General features: G+C 42.1%; 1 protein-coding gene and 1 long non-coding RNA gene across 6 annotated transcripts in view; both read right to left on the bottom strand.

Moving 5' to 3' along the window:
- The window catches only part of rit2 (Ras like without CAAX 2), a 260,805-nt gene that overhangs the window by 226,221 nt on the left and 13,539 nt on the right, over positions 1 to 21,045 (bottom strand). The gene's annotated exons all lie outside the window — the stretch shown is intronic.
- Positions 2,089 to 5,530, bottom strand: LOC134296801 (uncharacterized). Its single transcript, XR_010003670.1, has 2 exons — positions 2,678 to 5,530; positions 2,089 to 2,594 (listed from the first exon to the last, which is right to left on the bottom strand). It is a non-coding gene; the product is annotated as an uncharacterized LOC134296801 (long non-coding RNA).

The following is a 21,045-nucleotide window of genomic DNA, read 5'->3' as shown; positions in this document are numbered from 1 at the left end:
ACTTTCATCAGGATGCTATCCAGAACTGTTTTTGAAATACTTCATCCTGTCAGGTTCCACAGCACATCTTTCTCTGCTCCCACTCCACAAAGGGCAAATTGTTTCTTTTGGAGCTTGTCTCCATAGGCTTCTTAATGTAGACTCATCCTGAGTTAACCTCTGGCTGTCCCAATGACATTTGTCTACTTCTGTTAAGTACTGTGGGTTGCTTGCAACTCTGAGGTAATCCTTTGACATCAGGGCAGTTTGGATAGCAGGACTGGATCTGATTCAGACTGCTCCACTGGCCACATGGGAAACCCCAACCATCCACTTGAATCATGGCCATGTGGCCATCAGTTTCCACATGACCAAGAAGAAGGTGCGGAGATCAGTTCCCTTCATCATGGTTGTGAAAGTACTTCTACAGATTTCAACATTAGACTTGTGCATGGATTTTGAGTGGTTGTACCTTTCGGCCAATCCGGCTTATTTGGCTTGTTCGAATGTCCATAATGGCAAGGGCCCAGCCATCATGTTTTCCTGTCTGTAACGGGACCATGTGGCAGCTGATCACAGCTCCTCCTCCGCTATGCAACATCATAGTTGTGTCCTGGCTTCAGTGTATTTTCTGGCTTCGCTTGTGGCTTGGCATATCTCTTGAAACTTTTTAATTTCCTTTATTTTCTTGATTATCTTTATTTAGTGGGACTGACTGGGAGTTGGGAATGTGTGGGATGTGCACGTGCACATTTGGGGGCTTGGAGAGTTACTCTTTTAGATTTTTTTTCTCCTCCCCTCCTCTCCTTCAGAAAATACTTCTAAAAGATCATTATTATTATTAATAGTAATCTCAGAAAACAAAAAGAAAAGCCTCATACCCAGAAAACTACTACCACCTAGTTAGTAATTACCTCTCCTCTAGAAGGAAGCATTAACCCTGGAGCAGAAAGGTGTGTGGTGGAAAAGGCAGGCACCACTCCAGGCAGGGCCTGCAGTGCATCAAGATTAAAGGGAGGGCTTTTTAAAGGAAGCTCCGGGTAGGATAGCTCCAGATCATCACTCTTCCTTCTCTGGGAAATGGGGAAACCTCCTTAAAATAATGGAAAGCTGTGTGCTGCGGGGAGAGAGCAGAGTGTGCCTGCAGCACCTGTCTCCTCTAGAGTAGAAACAGCTTTAACCAAGGATTAAACCCAGGCTGTTCTACAGACAGAAGGGAAAGGAACATAGAATGGTATTGTAGCTCTGATGCTTTAAATCCAGGTCTTAATGAAGGATATAAGGACAAATGATGCCATTGCCTAAAACAATAGGAAGGGGAGCCCGGGCAACACCCCCCCCCCATTGCTGCCAATGGGCTAGATCTGGACGGTCCAGCTGCAGTGCAAAAATGGCTATCCAGTTACCCGCCCATTTTTGGAAGACACACAAAAATGGATATGGGGGTCTACTAGTATCTGGCCAGCAGAAATGGAGGTTCAGCCAAAATGCACAAGCCTAGTCAGCATGGAGTGCCTACAATAGCCAAAAGCTGACAAGGAATACTGGATGTGGCAAAAGCATCATGGATGGTGAGGTGACAGTCCAGCCATGCCAATTTTTTTTCCATGTCAGGAGCAACCAGAGTTGCTTCTGGGCTGAGAGAATTGGCCGTCTGCAAGGACGTTGCCCAGGGGATGCCCAGATGTTTTAATGTTTTACCATCCTTGTGGGAAGCTTCTCTCATGTCCCCGCATGGAGCTGGAGCTGATAGAGGGAGCTCATCCGTGCTCTCCCTGGGTGGGATTCGAACCTGGCAGCTTTTAGGTCAGCAACCCAATCTTCAAGTCACAAGGCTTTTATCCCCTAGGCCACTGGAGGCTCCTAGCAGTTCCAATGGGGACTTGACTCAGCTTGATTTTGGTCTACTAGTGGGTTCAATTGGGTGTTAGTGCTCCAGATTGGTCCCAGATGCCTCAAACATGGTATACCAACTCTTTGAAGCCTTCAGGAGTGGTAATTCATCATTTGGATACGTTTCAAGCAATTCTCTATACACTTCCCATTGTTGATGCTTTTATCTGTTCATCTTTATTTATAGCAGTCTGTCAAGGACAGAACGCCACAAGATAAGATATAACAAAGTTTATTGGAGTTACAGAACCAAAAATGCCCGTAAAAGACAAGGGCTAGGCAAACATTGGCCTTAAAAGTAAAAAGACACAAGGAAAACGTTCAAAAGATAAACCGGATTAAACCGGAGTTTAATCCGGGTTAAACCAAAAAAGCTTACTTCAGCCTGGGACTAAAACAAACAAAAGCTGGTGAACAAAAGGTTCAAAGGAATACAAAAAACTGGCAGCAGATGCTTCTCTGCTGCCAAAAGCTATATTTGAGTAACTAAGAGGTTACTCCTCCACACAGCAAGCAATTTCCAGATACAAACGCAGCATTCAAGGGCAGAAGCGGTCAGTGAAGTTCCAATCCGGTCCGAAGGTCGTAAGGCAGGTACAGACGTTTGTAGTTCACCAGGTCCAACGATAATCACAGGAAGGAGAGTCCGAGGCCGTAGTCAGTCAGTCAGTCAGTCCAGAATAAACAGATGGCGTCCGTCAAGAAGACGACGGAGGTCCAAGCTATTAAGATTAAGCACAGGTTGCACAACAAAAGCCCACACAGTTCCTCCTGCCGTCTATGCCCAGTGTCCTTGGTAACTTACGTAGTCAGCAAACGAATCACACCCGTCTTCAGGAATTTCCCACACAGAGCCCAAGCGTTCGTCCAGATTACCTTGCCCAACGCAATTAGCCATTGCTTCCAAACCCCATTTTATGCCAGTTTACAGCTCCTCATCACTATCAGCTGTTACCCTAATTCCAGGCGTTTCCTCATCACTTTCCTCATCAGAACTGAAACACCTTTGACTACGCCCCACAGCATCCCCAGCTGTGGATCCCGTCCCATCCCTCCAGCTTGTCCACGGGTCTAATCCTGAAGGTCCCCAATCGCCTTCCATACTATCATTGCCAGTGGCACCCAAATCCTCCCTCACACGAGTCCATTCCATGTCATCCTCCTCTGAGCTAACCATCTCTTCCTCCATTCTCTCAGTAAAACCCTCAAAGGAATCCTCGTCAGATGGTTCTGCAAATAAGTCCCGCAGCCGCTTCCTTTCTCGCTCCTCGAGAGTATCTGACTCCCGAGGAGTCTTACGACCACGTCTGCCAGTATCGGAGCCATAAGGCTCAACCATAACACAGTCTGTATGGCCTCTAGGGGATTCTAGAGAAAGAAAAATTCCCCCAATCCACCTTGGTTTAACTGAGAAAAAAATGTATTCTATACAACAACAGAACAACCAAGAAACCTTCACCTCACCTCAGTCTTGGACCAAAGGTGGAATTTGTGAACCCATCTAGAAGAAGCTAATATAATTTTTAGCTGCCTACACGGAGAAATTCTGAGATTTTCAATTCAACAACCTCTGTAGCACCACACAGTTCCCATTCTGGCATTAGGTCTTCCCAGGGAAATTCATTTCATTCTAAGCTTCTGGCTTAAACTTAGCTAAAAGCTGCAGTCCAGATTTCACAAATAAGTGTGGGAGAAAACCCAGAGTAAAGAGTGGATGAGATCTTTTAGAGCTTTTCCCTAGACATAGAGATTTGGGAGAAAAAGTTGCTTTGTGATAAGGGGTTCTGCTCTTTCAATGCTGGGCATGAAAGATTCATTGATACTGGAGGGACAGCCACAGGGAGGCCTTACTTTCCCCTCCCCACTCAAGACTTGGCAGGGCCTGCCTCCACGCCATTGACTTGCATCAACAAGAAGAGAAAGGGATGTTATAAAGGCCCGGTTGGGGATCTCATCTGTTCTCCTGCCTTCAGGCATTTTTAAAAATTGACTTGTATGGGTTTATGAACAAACAGTTTTTCTTTTTCCTGCTTTATGATTTGAAACAAAAGCCACACAAAGCTTTAGGGAGGTGAAGCTGGTTCTGGTGTTGCAAATTAACATTCTCAATTCAACTTTGCACACATGATCAATGACTAGCTTTCCATCACTCTTCTATTTTGACATTGTAATCCTACTCATTATGGGCACATATAGTTCTTAAGAACACTGCGACTTACTTTCAGATGCAATAAGACCCCCTTATATATGGATGTGAAATCCATGGATTCACTTACCCACACTCCATTAAATCCCCCACACGGAAAGTTTATGGGCCTTTCTAGGTTCTCCAGTGCAAATCTATTGTATTTTCCAGTCCATGTATAGAAAAAAAATTCTATCTATCTATCTATCTATCTATCTATCTATCTATCTATCTATCTATCTATCTCTATATCTATAATAGGGGTTGTTATTATAATATTATCCATGGTTTTAGGTATCCATGGTGGGATTTTGGAACATATCATCTGTAGATAAAGGGATTGTATTAATATGAGTGCATGTTTGGATCTGTATTCTTGTAATTAAGTATGCAAGTATGCTTGCCATGGAACAGCGCCTCCCACTCCCTTCCAACAGAGATGATTCAACAAGGTACCTTGATCAATGGTGTAAAAAAACATAGGGAGACCCAGGAAGATCAACAGGGTAGTCTTTCTCCTGTTATTTTCTCAGAGTCTTTTGTCAAATGGAGTACCTTTGTTACACTCCAGCCTGGCATCAGTCTGAAAGGGATCCAGACAAGCTGTTTCCTCCAGTTATGCTTGAAATTGCCCATATACTCCACACCCAAACAACTTGCCCAAAAGGGATATATTTGCAGTCTGGTGGTAATTCTCATACACATCTTGTTTCAGGAAGGATCTCCTTAGGAAAAGGCACCCCAGACACTTCTTCAAGACAACAAGCACTTCTCTCTGACATAACAAGGCATTTGCTACCCCTTTGGTCAATCTACATATGCTAGGTTTTATCAGTCAAGAGGGGAAAAGATCAGCTTACATCTGGTAGGCAGAATTGTTTCAAATCCCTTAAGTCCAGTCAAGTTAAATTATTTCCTTCAAAATTAAATAATGTGCTTCATCAAAATGCTGCCACCACCACATGACTTCTTCTCTCTGTTAATCTCTTACCAATGAATGACAGAGCAGTACACGAACCCACTAGCACAATAATCTTGGCCAAAAAAGAGGGAAAAAATGATATGCTTTCAGCTCACACTGCAAATTTATTTCTAACAAGGATGAGTTAGGGATGGGAGCAGAGGAGCAGCTATTATTGATCACATTATTTATATGAAACATGGTCCTACACTTCACCACTCTGCTCATTAAATAAATCAGTGATTAGCTAGTAAATCCCCCCACATAGCAACTTCAACAGACACCGGCTGGAGTCCGATTCAGTGTCTCCTTTGCAAACAGTGTCTGTTGTGGGACAGAGATTTCCAGAACTTTGAATGCTGTAGAAAAAAGGCTGCTTCTTTACCTGTATGTGCTTGTGTGTAAGTCAAGTGCAGTTTTTGTGGCAAACGTTTGGATTTTGGTATGACTTCTGAATAAGTATAGGGAAAGCACCAATGCCACTTTAGGGAGTCTGCCACCTTAGCTGCTGCCACTATTTTCCCAAGCAGACATTCAAAAGGCCAGAACCAGTGTCATGTCAGAGAGAATAAAAAGGATCGGTGCTTCTTTCATGTTCTCCTGTGATGTACTAAGCTCTTCTCTTTTGTCATTCTACTTCAAGGAGAGGATAGTTCCTTTTTGGATCAGATTTCAGGTGCAATAATCACATTGACCCATTGATAATTCGAGCTAGGTTTTGGGGATTTTTTGACTAAAATTTCAAGAATTATACATGCCCATATAGGGTAATTCTCAAACGTCCTTAGCAATGTGTGCATATTTCATCAAAACAGACATAAGCATTTTCCTCTGAAGAGGACACATTATTGTACACATCTTATTGGTAAAAGCAGGGGTGGACATGGACAACTGTAAAGGGGACAGAAGCCACCCATCCACACCACATAAGTCATGATATCATTCTTCCCATGATCAAAAGTTGCATTATGTTTTGCCAAAAAAAACCCAAAACAAAACAAAAACATGGTCCATATGAGTTAATTTTGAAGGGATCTGAAGACTTGAGAAGGTTGAGAGGAGTTCAAGGGGACACAAAATACAGTTTCAGAAGTTCTCTAGGCCATGAGTAAACCTTTCTCTATCCCTGGACTTAAGTGTGATTTTCTCAAATGTAAGCATTTCCCTACATACACTTCTCAACTGTGCACTTTCATTTTCTGAATTGCTGTGTAATCTCAGCAGCAAATTTCCAGCTGCCAAATGTGTTTCTATGCACATTTAGTTTCAGAAGGTGTGAATGAGCTCATCTCACATTAAAATGCAAAGCCAGAAAATGCCTTACCTATTTGAATTTGCTTTGCACATTATGGTTGTTCACTGGAATGAAGGCCAAAAGTATAAGACTGGAGTGCTGAATCCATTCTTGGAACTTTTCTCTTCCTTCCAGTAGTCCTTGTTTTTGTGCACATGCATTTTTGTTTTGTTATTGCTGGTATCTATGTTACTAGCATAGCCTGAGGCTGCCCTTCTAGGTAGTGTAAGAGGAATGGAGTTACCAAAGCAAAGCGCCAAGAGGGAATGGAATGTAGTTTGCAAATGGAAAATAATAACCAAGGAGAAAGGATGAGAGAGGATATACTTGAATTTCACATGCCTTTCTCTCATGTTTTATCCTAGTTGTCCTACTTTTTTCACATGCTGCAATAATTATTTGCTGAGACAAATTTGGAATGATTAAGGTAAACAAGATACAACCATTTACAGCAAAGCAGAGATTCTATATCATGTTTGTTTCATATAGATCTAATTAGCATGAGTTAGATTATGGTTACGCTACACCACCCTTCTGCTGAATACCAACTTGTGCAATCAATTGTTATGTCTAGGAATGTACTTGCTATTTCTATAATCCCAGTGAATCAAATGGTACCTTGAAGGTGCTGATGAGTTCTTATGCTCCAGTCAACAATGTGCAGCTGAATGTGTAGAAATTACACCTGTGGTATTCTGTTTATACAACTGTGAACTGAATATGGATATTGCATCACCCCCATGTTTAGACCACAGTCTGTTCTCACTGACTATATATGCAATCATCTACTCCTCTTTCCCCATCCTCCATCCCCCTCCTTCCTCTTTCTATGTTTTCAATTTGTTTCTGACTTATGATAGGTTAACCTATCATGGAGTTTTCTTGGTAAGATTTTTTTCATAGGGGTTTGATTTCTTTTCCTTTGAAGATGAGAGAGTGTGACTTATACCCAGTGGGGTTCCATGGCTGATCAACTATTCACATCCTCATTTCCAGAGTTGTGATCCATCACTTAAACCACTATGTTGAGTTAGCAAAACGTTTGCTTATAAAGCTAACGTCCTTCCAACTGTCTTGTATGCCTGTAAATCATGGACCATCTTCAAACATCACTCTCAACTTCGGGAAAGATTCCAGCTATTCAAATAATCCTGTAAATCTCATTGGAAGACATCAAACAAACATCAACTTTCTGGAAGAAGCAAAAACCATCAGCAGTGAAGTGAAGATTCTCTTCCACCAACTTTGCTGGACTGGCCATGTTGCCCAAATGTCCAATCACCATCAAAACAAAAGACGTTTGTAGACAACAAAAGAAGTTTAAAGATGGGCTTAAAGCTAATTCTAAAAAAGTGGCATAAACACCAAGAACTGGGAAGACCTGGCCCTCGAGTGTTACTAAAGGTGCCATGGATTTTGAGGAGGTTTGAATAGATGGCAAAAGGGAGAAACATGCCAAGAGGAAAGTGTGTCAACCAAACCCTTGTTGTGACCACCTTCTACCTGGAAATCTACATCCTCATTAAGAAAGACCATACAAATCCAGAATAAGCCTCTATTGCCACTTACCGACACACCATCAAGACTCTACCCTTGGAAGACAATTTTACTCAGCCACAAAGGATAGCCTATAGTTGGGCTTCCATCTGTGCATAAAGAGGACAATGCAGTCCAATTCTTTTTCAGTGCAAAAAAATCCACCATTAAAAGCATCCCTGACATGTCTATCTAATCTATAAAAACTTCCAGTGAAGGAAAGTCACCCCCTTCCAAGATAGTCTATTTAATGTTTAACAACTTTTGTTATGAATACATTCTTCTTATTGTTTAGGCATTTTGTCTGATCCAATATTTATATGTTTGGACCCTTCAGGATGAATGGAACTATCAACCCATAGTTGATTGATATGTCAAGAAGGATGGCTGCAATTATTCAGACAGTTCTTAAGAACAGGGATGCCAATAACTCAGGGAATATATTGCTGCCAGCAACAGGTTGCCTTTTAACGTTTATTTGGCAGGCAGAACTCAGTAGTTAAAGTGTTGTCTTTGGGTACAAGTACACCTGAATAATTGCTAATTGTTGGAGGTCAAATGCCTATCAGTGGACTGAATTCAAAAATGTCCCACTGTTCATGGAAGATGGAAGCAGGGCCTCTTTATCAGCAGTGTACCACATTTCATGTCAAGCTAGAACAGATCTATCTCTTCAGGTTACCAGCTCCAGTTTTGGGCTTTAGAGGAAATGAGTTGCTCTCCATCAGTGTTTTACATGCTCTTTATACTAAACAGAACGACAGACCCAGCCCTGCTGAAATCAATGTGGCTACAGTGATTAATTCCTGCTTGCATATGATCAGGTGGGAAATGCTTGCCTTGTCTAATGACTCATTAAAAGGAATCAGCTGCTGAGAAAGGCAATACTGGCTCACCAAGACCCTCCTGGCTTTTCAAAACACCACCTGGGAGTTTATAGATGCCTCCAATATCCTGGATACAGGAACAGGTGCAGCCTGAAATTGGTTTACTGCAACATTCATAAGCCTTCTGCTCTGATCTATTCCTCCAGCAGATGCCTGCTGAGATGCCATGTAAAACTGTACAGGCTCTGAGCTTCCCTCTCAGGCATTGCTCTGTCTGTTTGAATCTGTCTACTTGAGGCTTCCAATGAAGTCTACATTGGTCAACATAGCAGCCTCAAAAATTGGTCAGATCATTGCAGTGAGTCCAGCAAACGGGCAACTGTTGCTTCTGAATATGTGGGTCTCTATTTGCCCCAGTGGGTAAGAATGTATGAAGAGAGATGACCTAAGTCAACTCATACAAATAAAAATGTTAAAGATGGGGTTGTTGTGTGTTTTCAGGGCTGTATGGCCATATTCCAGAGTATTCTCTCCTGATGTTTCGCCCACATCTATGGCAAGCATCCTCAGAGGTTGTGAGGTATGGAGAAACTAAGCAGGGAAGGTTTATATATCTGTGGAAGTTCCTGTGTGGTGGGAATGAACTCTTGTCTGTTGGAAGCCAGTGTGAATGTTGTAGTTAATCACCTTGATTAGCATTAAATGGCCTTCCCAGCTTCACATCCTAGCCTGAGGAAATCTTTTGTTCAGAATCGTTAGCTGCCCCTGATTGATTCATATCTGGAATTCTTCTGTTTTTAGAGTGTTTCTCCTTATTTACTGTTCTGATTTTGGAGTTTTTACTGTGACCAGGTTCATTCAAGTGCTCTGCTATGGTTGATTTCTCTGGTTGAGCTAGTCTGCAGTGCCTTTCATGTTCCTTGATTCGTGTTACGGCTATGTTCAGAGAAGGACAAGAGGGATCCTCTCTCCTCTGCAGGAGTCTACCGGATACCATGCAGCTGTGGACAAGTCTACATAAGGACCACCAAACACAGCATTGCCCAAACACGAGTCAAAGAATATGAAAGGCACTGCAGACTAACTCAACCAGAGAAGCCAGCCATAGCAGAGCACTTGATGAACCAACCTGGACACAGCATATTATTTGAGAACACAGAAATGCTGGACCACTCCAACAACTATCATGTCAGACTACACAGAGAAGCCATTGAAATCCACAAGCATGTGAACAATCTCAACAGAAAAGAAGAAACCATGAAAATGAACAAAATCTGGCTACCAGTATTAAAAAAAAACTCCAAAATCAGAACAGTAAATAAGAAACAACACTCTGAAAACAGAGGAATTCCAGACATTAATCAATCAGGGGCAGCTAATGACTCTGAACAAAGGATTCCCCCCAGGCCAGGATGTGAGGCTGGGAAGGCCATTTAATGCTAATCAAGGTGATTAATTACAACATTCACACTAGCCTCCAACTGACAATAGTTCTTTCCCCCCACCCAGGAACTTCCACAGATATATAAACCTTCCTTGCTTAGTTTCTCCATACCTCACAACCTCTGAGGATGCCTGCCATAGATGTGGGTGAAACATCAGGAGAGAATACTTCTGCAACATGGCCGTACAGCCTGGAAAACACACAACAACTCTGTGATCCCAGCCATGAAAGCCTTCAACAACACAATGTTAAAGAAGGAAAAAAGGAAATTATGTCCATGGAATGGAAGTCATCTTATCTTCCAACATCTCACAGAGGAAAACTAGGACAGTTGTGGGCAGGCAACATCTGTGTATGATCAGATTGGGAGGAGGAAGAATGAATAAGCTCAGAAAGCCTACAGCAGCTTTCCTTTGGCAGAACCAACTGGGAGGGGACAGGTTCTGCCTCTTTCCCCAAATGTTGAGTCAATGGAGTCCTCGTACACACCAAAAGCAGCTTGTAGTAATTAAAGTAAGATGATGGTGATGATCACTGATGATAATGATAATGGGATAAAGTTGAGGAAAGAGAAAATTTGGATATTTTAAAAGCAGTTGAAAAAGTGGTATGATTCATGAGGATTCTCCCTGTCAAATTGGGGCAATTGGAGACAATGGATGTATAAATGGGATTGCTTTTGGAGGTGGTTTGGAAATGGACTAATTCCAAAATGCATGTTTGGAATGCCAATTCGACCAATCGAATAGAGATCAAAAATACCTCAAATAATAGCATTCTGTAGAAACCGCGGCACTTCTTAATTTGCTTGGGTGAAGGTTGAAACATATAGAACAATAAAGCCATTAAAATCATAACTACTGAACCATTTAAATAAGAAAACCAGTAAAATCACTAGCCAATAAACATCTTATAAGGTTAAAAAGCTAGTCCAAAGGATTCACACACCATGCCTGAGAACATTGCCCGAGGAACTAATCACAACGCAGTGGGCATTTTTATTGTCTTGTATTGCAAGGTAATACCTTTTGCTGTTTGAAGTAGCTTTGTGCTAAAGCCATAAGCTTGTTTTTATCTCACCGCAATTCTGAGAGAAGTGGATTTTATACTAGGAGAACAACACAAGAGCAAGCTAACTCCCATTCCTTTGTCACGTAGCCCCAGCCCTTGGCAGGCAATTGCAAGAAGGCCTCTCCTTAAGAGCTTAACATCCAGGCAAACTCATACCAAGTGAGGTGGTCCCTTAGATAATAATAAATAATATGATGTAAGGATTACACCTGGGTCCCAGGGCTGAACATTTTGAAAGCTATAATTATATGAAATTCTGAGCACAAACCTACAAACATCTAATCAAAAGTATGCCCTGCTGAGCTCAGTGGGAATTGTTCCCATGTAAGTAAATATTGGGGATCTAAATCTTTGCTTGTTTTGTCCTTGTATGCAGGAATAAAGAATTTCAAAAGCTTTCTTCCCACAGGCTGGGATTATGAGAGTTGCACAGTCAGGGGCTAACCTGCTATGTTTGGAAAACAACACCAGCACACATAAAGTTAGAATGGGTAAAGAAAGGCACAACCTTCTTGCTTATAGCTGTAAATAGGTGCCTGGTCCAGGTTTTGGCCAACCTTCCTATTGATGGATGAGCAAATACTCTGGCCCACTGCCATAACCATTGGGATAACAGGAAACGAACCATGGCAGCCACAGCCATGGGCTTAGTCCTCCCAATGGGTGCCAGAAAGGTTTCTGTTTCCTGAGCTGGACAAGACCAACCACAGACAACTGAATATCCTAAAAGAAGGCCAATGTCAAAGCATCTCTGATAGTCAACATCTCAATTTCAGGATCCATGCCGCTATTGCCCCAAGTTGTGACAATAGCAAAGAAACACAATGGCAAAATCCCAAGTTACAAAATGAGAAGAATCACAATTAAGATTGTGTGGGTGGGATAAGACTTGGAAAGCAACTTCCAGGCAAGCAAGCGAGCAAAGGTGAACCAGTGTCCCAGTGATGTTTTGCTGCCTTGGAGCATGGTGTAGACCCCTTCTCTGGAGGTTTTTAAGATGAGGTTGGATGGCTATCTGTTGGGTGTGCTTTGATTGTGTGTTCCTGCATGACAGGAGGTTGGACCAGATAGCTCTTGTGGTCTCTTCAAACTCTATAATTCTATGATTCTAGAAAAATTCCCTGGCAGGTACTAGCTGTCAGCACCGTTTCTTGTGATTACATGGCTGCAGACCCTCTTGAGGCTTTTGAGAAGCAACATCACCAGCAAGGATTTGTCAAGGAGCTGTTTTTGGCCACTTAAACAATAACTGTGGCCCCGAGAAGGGTGGGATACTGACCACGTAGGTCCTAAAAAGTCTTTGAGGCATTTCCACACTGATAGGTATGGACTCCCTGTGTTGTAATTGGGGCAACCTTGAATCAGGCTACTCTGAAGTATTTTGCCTGGTGTAAATGCAGCATGAATCAATTTACTGTATATACTCGAGTATAAGCCTAGTTTTTCAGCCTTTTTTAAGGACTGAAAAAAAACCTCCTCAGGTTAGGGTCCTGGTGGGATTATATTCAGATATTCAGGTCGGCTTATACTCAAGTATATATGGTATATTTATTATTTTTCTCTATTATTATTGGTATTGTTAAATTTATTATTTTACGCTATTAATTATTATTACATTTATTATTTTACTCTATTATTGTTGTTACTTTTACATTTATTTTACTCTATTTTTATTATTATTAATACATTTATTATTTTACTGCATTTATTATTATTATTATTACATTTATTATTTTACTCTATTATTATTAAAAGGATACATAAGCACATTTACATTGAAAAAGATGAGAATAATGATTTGATCAGGGTTGGGCAGTCTTATCTTAAATTTGAGCTTTATGTAAATATTCAAAAGCATTTAACCTACTGATGCCTCGATTAATGTAATTTTATTGGTATCTATTTTTATTTCTGAAATTTTCCACCCTCGGCTTATACTGGAGTCAATGTTTTCCCAGGTTTTTTGTGGTAAAATTAGGTGCCTCGGCTTATATTCGGGTCGGCTTATACTCGAGTATATTCGGTATCTATAATAAGGTCTTCTATATCTACTTCCTTTTGATAGAGCATTACTGTCTTTTCCAATGTGTCATATTATCTTAGGATTTTGTGAAGTACAACAGCCTTGGTTCAGTCATTTTAATTCCTAGTAAAAGTCTAGGTTTAATTGGTTCTATGACCGATTTAGTCATCTGATTTAGTTTTTCATGGTATCCATAGAACTCTTCTCCAATGCCAAATTTCAAATGATTTGCCCTTTTTTCTGTCAGCTTTCTTTATGATTCAGTATTCACAAACTCAGCCATGTGATTCTGATCAAGATTAATGAACATGTAGCTGGAGAAGATCCACAAGGTGAAAACTGCAATATATGACTACAGCAGTAAACTTGTTTTGTCCACAAATAATTCAGATTTACCCAGAAGTACTTGGCAAAATTGATTGATTTAGTGCAGTGGTTCTCAACCTTTAGGCCTCCAAGTGTTTTGGACTTCAACTTCCAGAAATCCCGGCCAGCTTACCAGCTGTTAGGAACTATAGAAGCTGAAGTCCAAAACACCTGGAGACCCAAAGGTTGAAAAACACTGATTTAGTAGAAACAGGTAAATTGTAATTATTGATTAGAGAAAAATGATTGACATTTCTTAAAGAATGGGATTTTTGTGGTTGCGGGGGGGAAGGAAGGGGCCTGAGGCTGTTAGGAATTGTGGGAGTTGAAATCCAAAACACCTGGAGACCCCAAATTTGCCATTGCCTGCTTTAAAGTATTGAAAATATAATTTGAAGCAGATTCACTGCTTCACTGGAGTCATGGATATCCCCTTTCCATCTGATTTCCTTCAATTTCCTTGCTGTTTTTATAAATACAGAATGATATGTCCCTGGACTTTGTATCAATATGTGAAACCATGAATAATAGTAAACCTTATCATTTTAAATGGGATGAATGAAGAAGATGCCAAATATTGTGTGTAGCTTACACAGGATACCCTAAGTGAAAAAGTGAAACCATATATATTGGTTCTAAGGATACAGGGATCGACTTTCCAGTTTTTAATGTAAGTTCAGAACACAGGATGGAAATTGGGCCTTGAAAGTCATTACTATCCCCTAACTTTCATAGTGCAAAATTATTTTCCATCTTCATCGCTATGATACTTCACCTTGTTGATGGGAAGCTTCCCACCGGAGTGAAAATCATGTATTGGACAAATGGCAAGCTATTTAACCTCAGCAGACTGAAAGCCAAAACCAAGGTCACCACAACATTTATTATAGAACTCTAATATGCCGATAACAACGTAGTCTGCGCGCATTCAGAAGAAGACCTACAAGCCACTCTAAGCACCTTTGCAGAAGCATATGAGAAGCTCGGCCTCTCACTGAACATCGAGAAAACCAAAGTGCTCTTCCAACAGGCGCCAGCTAATCCTTCTGCAATGCCAGGAATACAGCTTAAAGGTGTCACATTAGAAAACGTTGACAATTTCTGCTTCCTTGGCAGCCACCTCTCCACAAAAGTCAACATTGACACTGAAATACAACACCGCCAGAGCTCTGTGAGTGCAGCATTTTTCAGAATGAAGCAGAGAGTGTTTGATGATCGGGACATCCGTAGAGATACCAAGGTGCTCGTTTATAAAGCCATTGTCCTCCAAACCTGTGAAACGTGGACAGTCTACAGACGTCACACTCAACTCCTGGAGCATTTCCATCAGCCCTGCCTCAGAAAAATCCTGCAAATCTCTTGGGAAGACAGGCGAACAAATGTCAGCATGCTGGAAGAAGCAAAGGCCACCAGCATTGAAGCGATGCTCCTACGCCATCAACTCCGCTGGACTGGCCACGTTGTCCGAATGCCCGATCACCGTCTCCCAAAGCAGTTACTCTACTCCGAACTCAAGAATGGAAAACGTAATGTTGGTGGGCAGGAAAAGAGATTTAAAGATGGGCTCAAAGCCAACCTTAAAAACTGTGGCATAGACACTGACAACTAGGAAGCCCTGGCCCTTGAGCGCTCTAATTGGAGATCAGCTGTGACCAGCAGTGCTGCGGAGTTCAAAGAGGCACGAACGGAGGGCTTAAGGGAGAAATGTGCCAAGAGGAAGGAGCGTCAAGCCAAGCCTTCCACCTGGAAACTGTTGTCTTCATTGCGAGAGAAAATGCGGATCAAGAATAGGTCTCTTCAGCCACCTGCGGACAAACCCCCAAGACCCCACAACTGGAGGACCATCATCCTTGGCCTACGAGGGATCGCCTAAGTAAGTAAGTAAGTAAGTATAGTGCAAAATCCATAAGAAAACTTGGACATAAGAAATCCAGGACATGCATAGCCTAGAAAGCATGTGCAATACCCAGCCCTTAAAAAACCCACATATTTCTAATAAAATATTTTTATTAACAAGAGATGCACTTAAAGTAGTTTATGGTGAAGATAAAAGGGGAATATGAAAAATTGGGCAAGCGGCACAAATCTCTCTAACATAAACAGGTGGTATTTTACATCCAGCAATGGTCTCGTAATTTTTTTCTAACCCCATTCGCTTCATGTTAGGGCCCATGCAAACTGGGGGGAAAAAAACAGAGTAAGGCTTAGAGGCAAGTTGAAATCATTCTGCTGTGAACGGCTGGTTGGTTTTTTTCATCAACGCTTTATGAGCCAACGTTTTTTTCCCCCTTTTATAAAATGAATTATGCATGACATTTGTCCATGACAGTTCAGCTGAACTCTGAACTGAACTGCAAGCAACTCTTTTTGCATTAATCCAGGAATTTGTTTCTACCATTTTGACTGAATGTATATTCCATTTCATTTGGGTGATTTCCTTTCAGCCACAGGTCTCTGGAAGGTCTCTCCAAAGGGCAGAGGACAATGACGTTGTAACTGCTTCTCATCACCATAACAGACTGCTATTAATGGAAAATTCCTTTTACTAAGCCTACATATAGAGAGCAGCAGGGGAAAGATAAAAGCCTGTTGTGTATGACAGATGTGTTGTACACAGGGCCGGTTGTTACTAGGCGGCCGCGGACGCGGCCGCCTCGGGCGCTGGCTGCTAGGGGCGCCATTCGGGCCTGACTTCCTGGTCGCGGCCGGCGATCGCCCGGGCGGTCGCCGGCCGCGACCAGGAAGTCAGGCCCGAATGGCCTAGCTGTGCTGTGCGCGTGCGCACAGCACAGCTAGGCCATTTTGCCCTTAGTAACAAACTAAGGGCAAAAATGGCTTCTCTGGCTGTGCGCATGCGCACAGCCAGAGAAGCCATTTTTGCCCTTAGTTTGTTACTAAGGGCAAAATGGCCTAGGTGTGCTGTGCGCACGCGCACAGCACAGCTAGGCCATTCGGGCCTGACTTCCTGGTCGCGGCCGGCGACCGCCCGGGCGATCGCCGGCCGCGACCAGGAAGTTCCTGGTCGCGGCCGGCGATCGCCCGGGCGGTCGCCGGCCGCGACCAGGAAGTCAGGCCCGAATGGCCTAGGTGTGCTGTGCGCGTGCGCACAGCACACCTAGGCCATTTTGCCCTTAGTAACAAACTAAGGGCAAAAATGGCTTCTCTGGCTGTGCGCATGCGCACAGCCAGAGAAGCCATTTTTGCCCTTAGTTTGTTACTAAGGGCAAAATGGCCACGCTGGGCGGGGGCGGGGCCAACTGTGGCCCCGCCCCCCTCACTAATCGCCCTGGCCCCGCCTCCCACGCAGCGTGGGAGGCGGGGCCAGGGCACGCTGGGCGGGGCCAGGGCGCGGGTGGCGGGGGCGCTTTTCAGCACCCCCGCTTCCCATTAAAAAATATCTCCGGCCGGCCCTGGTTGTACAGAATTGTCAAAACCTTACCCTATTCCAGCCCATTTGTTTTGATGTAATGTGCAGAAAAAATGGCCATGTTCACATTTTGATATGAACCAACCTCACATGGACTTCATAAACCTATTTGCTAACCTGAATGCGATCATTCCCTGTTTTTATCCAGTTGTCTGAATTTTGCAGCTCAGTTCTAATCTTAAATGCTCTAAAAGAGCCTGGAAAAGTTATGTTTGGATTGCAATCCCCAGAATACCATCAGCATTGCTGACCTTGCTGGTTGCTGACTTCTGGGACTTGTTGTCCTGCCATAATCTTCTTCTTTTTTTGGGGGGGGGAGGGCGGGGTTCAGCAAAATGTGCTTTTTAAAGAATAAATTAAGCACAGTGCAATCCTCTCATCCATAAGAAATATGTTCCCAAACTTCATTGGCAATGCAAATCATGGCAAACCCTATTGAATTGAAGGACTGCTGTCCAAAGAATACTATAGGGTCATCCAGAATGAGCTAGGAAATGCCTAGAGAGAACACATAAATAAATGAAATTGTGGATACTGGTTGCATGGATATGGGGAAGATACTGCACAAAATTCATGTATTAGGAGAATCACAGGCTAAAGCAGGCATGGACAAACTTCATTCCTCCAGGTGTTTTGGGCTTCAACTCCCAGAAATCCAAGACCTCACCATCTGTTAGGAATTGTGGGAGTTGAAATCCAAAACACCTGGAGGGCTGAGATTTGGCCATGTCTAAGCTATAGCATGTGGCTATGAGAGAAATAAATATGTACAAATTTTCATGTCATGAAAAATAGATTCCCAAAATGACATGGAAATGATAAGGAACCATTTCATGTTTCTGTAAGGAAACAGCTCTTTGAGACCAAAATATCCCATCTGTCTAGATCAGAGTTAAGAGTAAGAGCATTGCACCTTCAACAAACAGCATGGGATACAAACACAATGATTTAGCTGTGGTTGTTGTATGTTTTCCAGGCTGCATGGCCATGTTCCAGAGTATTCTCTCCTGACGTTTCACCCACATCTATGGCAGGCATCCTCAGAGGTTGTGAGGTATGGAGAAACTAAGCAAGGAAGGTTTACATATCTGTGGAAGTTTCTTGGTGGGGGGAAGAACTCTTTGTTGGAAGCCAGTGTGAATGTTGTAATTAATCACCTTTGTTAGCATTAAATTGACTTTCCAGCCTCACATCCTGACCTGGGGAAATCCTTTGTTCAGAGTCGTTAGCTGCCCCTGATTGATTCCTGTCTGGAATTCTTCTGTTTTCAGAGTGCTGCTCCTTATTTACTGTTCTGATTTTGGAGTTTTTTAACACTGGTAGCCAGATTTTGTTCATTTTCATGGTTTCCTCCTTTCTGTTGAAGTTGTCCACATGCTTGTGGATTTCAATGGCTTCTCTGTGTAGTCTGACATGATAGTTGTTGGAGTGGTCGAGCATTTCTGTGTTCTCAAATAATATACTGTGTCCAGGTTGGTTCATCAAGTACTCTGCAATGGCTGATTTCTCTGGTTGAGTGAGTCTGCAGTACCTTTCATGTTCTTTGACTCGTGTTTGGGCAATGCTGCGTTTGGTGGTCCCGCTGTAGACTTGTCCACAGCTGCATGGTGTACAGTAGACTTCTGCAGAGGTGAGAGGATCCCTCTTGTTCTTCGCTGAATGTCGCATTTGTTGGATTTTCTTAGTGGGTCTATAGATAGTTTGTAGCTTGTGTTTCTTCATCAGTTTGCCTATGCAGTCAGTGGTTCCCTTGATGTATGGTAATGGATTGATGTGTAGCTATGGATCTCTACATTTGTAAGATGCTAGACTAAATGGCTTTGAGCAACATCAGATAGAGTTCTGTGACTGCATGGAAGAGATAGGTGTGTTACATCCATGGGGGGTTTCGGGAGCCGTAGTCCAAAACTAAAATGTTCCCAAGTTCTGTTCAGGGAGAAATAGCACTTTCATATAAAAGGTTTTTTTTTTGCTCCTGGAAAAGAGTCAGTTTTGCAGTTTGGCTTTCATAATGCATCTTTCCTTATTCTGTCACTGTGGTCTAGCAACTATTTCTTTTCCATTAAGAGGCTTGCAATGTGCTTGCTGCAATTTACACTTACATAAAGCTTACTCAGATAAATTACGGTCACTGGCCATTTATTTTTATTGCTATCTTCACTGCCATCTCTCCTTGTTTTAATAGGAGGAGTTTGCTTCCAGTTAATTGCTTGATCTCCCCGCTCGCCAGCAAATTTAAAAAAAAAATCCAGCAAAAGCTTCTGATTTTCTCTTCATATTCCTCAGCCAGTGAAATGCTATATTGTCAGTTCATCTTAATTGCTTATCACATATGGGTGCTCTTTTCAATGTATGTAGGCATGTAACAACAACACAAAATATGTGTGAAAAAAAGATCATAGCCAGTGGATTCTGGGTCCTGTCATCTGAATAGTAACTTTTCCAACTTGCATGTAAAACACAGTGGAAATCTGTCTGAGAGCACTAGCTTGCCCTTTTGAATTTTGCTTAAAGGCACATCTATGGGCTGTCATAATGAATGCACTAGCAATCCATAGAATAATAATAATAATAATAATAATAATAATAATAATAATAATAATAATATAATAATAATAGAACTTCAAAGACTCTGGCAGAAACCAGTGCAGGTGGTCCCGGTGGTGATCGGCACATTGGGTGCCGTGCCAAAAGATCTCAGCCGGCATTTGGAAACAATAGACACTGACAAAATCACGATCTGCCAACTGCAAAAGGCCACCCTACTGGGATCTGCACGCATCATCTGAAAATACATCACACAGTCCTAGACACTTGGGAAGTGTTCGATTTGTGATTTTGTGATACGAAATCCAGCATATCTATCTTGTTTGCTGTGTAATAATAAAATATAATAATAATAATAATAATAATAATAATAGCAACAACAACAACTTTGTTTTTGTATGCCGCCACCATCTCCCCGAAGGGACTCAGAGCGGCTTAAACGGGGACAAGCCCAATCAGTCACATTTACAATATAAAATATACAATTAAAACACAAGTATTGAACTAAAAATAGATTAAACAAAACATGGTTAAAATAGTATAACTATAAAACATTAAAAAATTAACAATCATCCATGAATTTTAGAATTTTAGAGCTGGATGGGATTGCAAGGACCATCTAGTCCAACTCTCTGCCATGAAGAATATGTAGTTGTAACACAATACTCATCATCCATTGGTCTAAAGACCTCTGAAGAAGGGAGGTATCCTAACCTTCCAGGCAGTTTATTCCTCTTTCAAAAGGTTCTTATGGTCAAGATGCTTTGTCTTCCAATAAATATCAGAAGAGTTGAAATCTCCCACTACTACCACATCTCTCCATTCAGAATGTGTGGCCATCTACTCTAGGAAAGCATCATTCAAGCCATCAATGTAGTTTGGAGATCTCTACCAGACCCACACAATGATGTTCCTGTTGTCTCTTACCTCCCTTAGGTTTTACCTAGATATTCTCAACCTGTCTTCTGGGATTTATGTTATGGATCTCCTCACAGGTGTAAACCTTCCTGACACACAATGTTACTCTTCCTTCTTTCCTGTTTAGTCTGGAGAAGAGCAGCTAAAGAGTTGAAAAGATATAATATTGATGGTGGAGTGTGCATGTCTTCTACTGCTCTAGAGATTAGGACATAGAGCAATGGATTCAAACTGAAGGAAAGGAGATTCCACCTGAGCTTGCTGACAGTCTCTTCTTTGAATGTTTTAGATCAAAATCTAAATGGCTGCCCATTGGGAGTGCTTTGATTGCGTATGTTCCTGTGTGGGAGGATGGGGTTGGGCTGGATGGCCCTTGGTGTCTCTTCCAACTTTATCATTCTTGTTTGTTCCAACAAAAACAAATTGGATTTATTTGTATGTATTCTCACCATAGAATCATAGAATCATAGAATTGGAAGAGACCTCATGGGCCATCCAGTCCAACCCCCTGCAAGAAGCAGGAAAATCTCATTCAAAGCACCCCCAACAGATGGCCATCCAGCCTCTGCTTAAA

This window comes from Anolis carolinensis, chromosome 2 (assembly GCF_035594765.1).
Source record: "Anolis carolinensis isolate JA03-04 chromosome 2, rAnoCar3.1.pri, whole genome shotgun sequence".
In the NCBI taxonomy this organism is placed as follows: Eukaryota; Metazoa; Chordata; class Lepidosauria; order Squamata; family Dactyloidae; genus Anolis; species Anolis carolinensis.
This window is presented reverse-complemented; position numbering and strand designations above follow the sequence as displayed.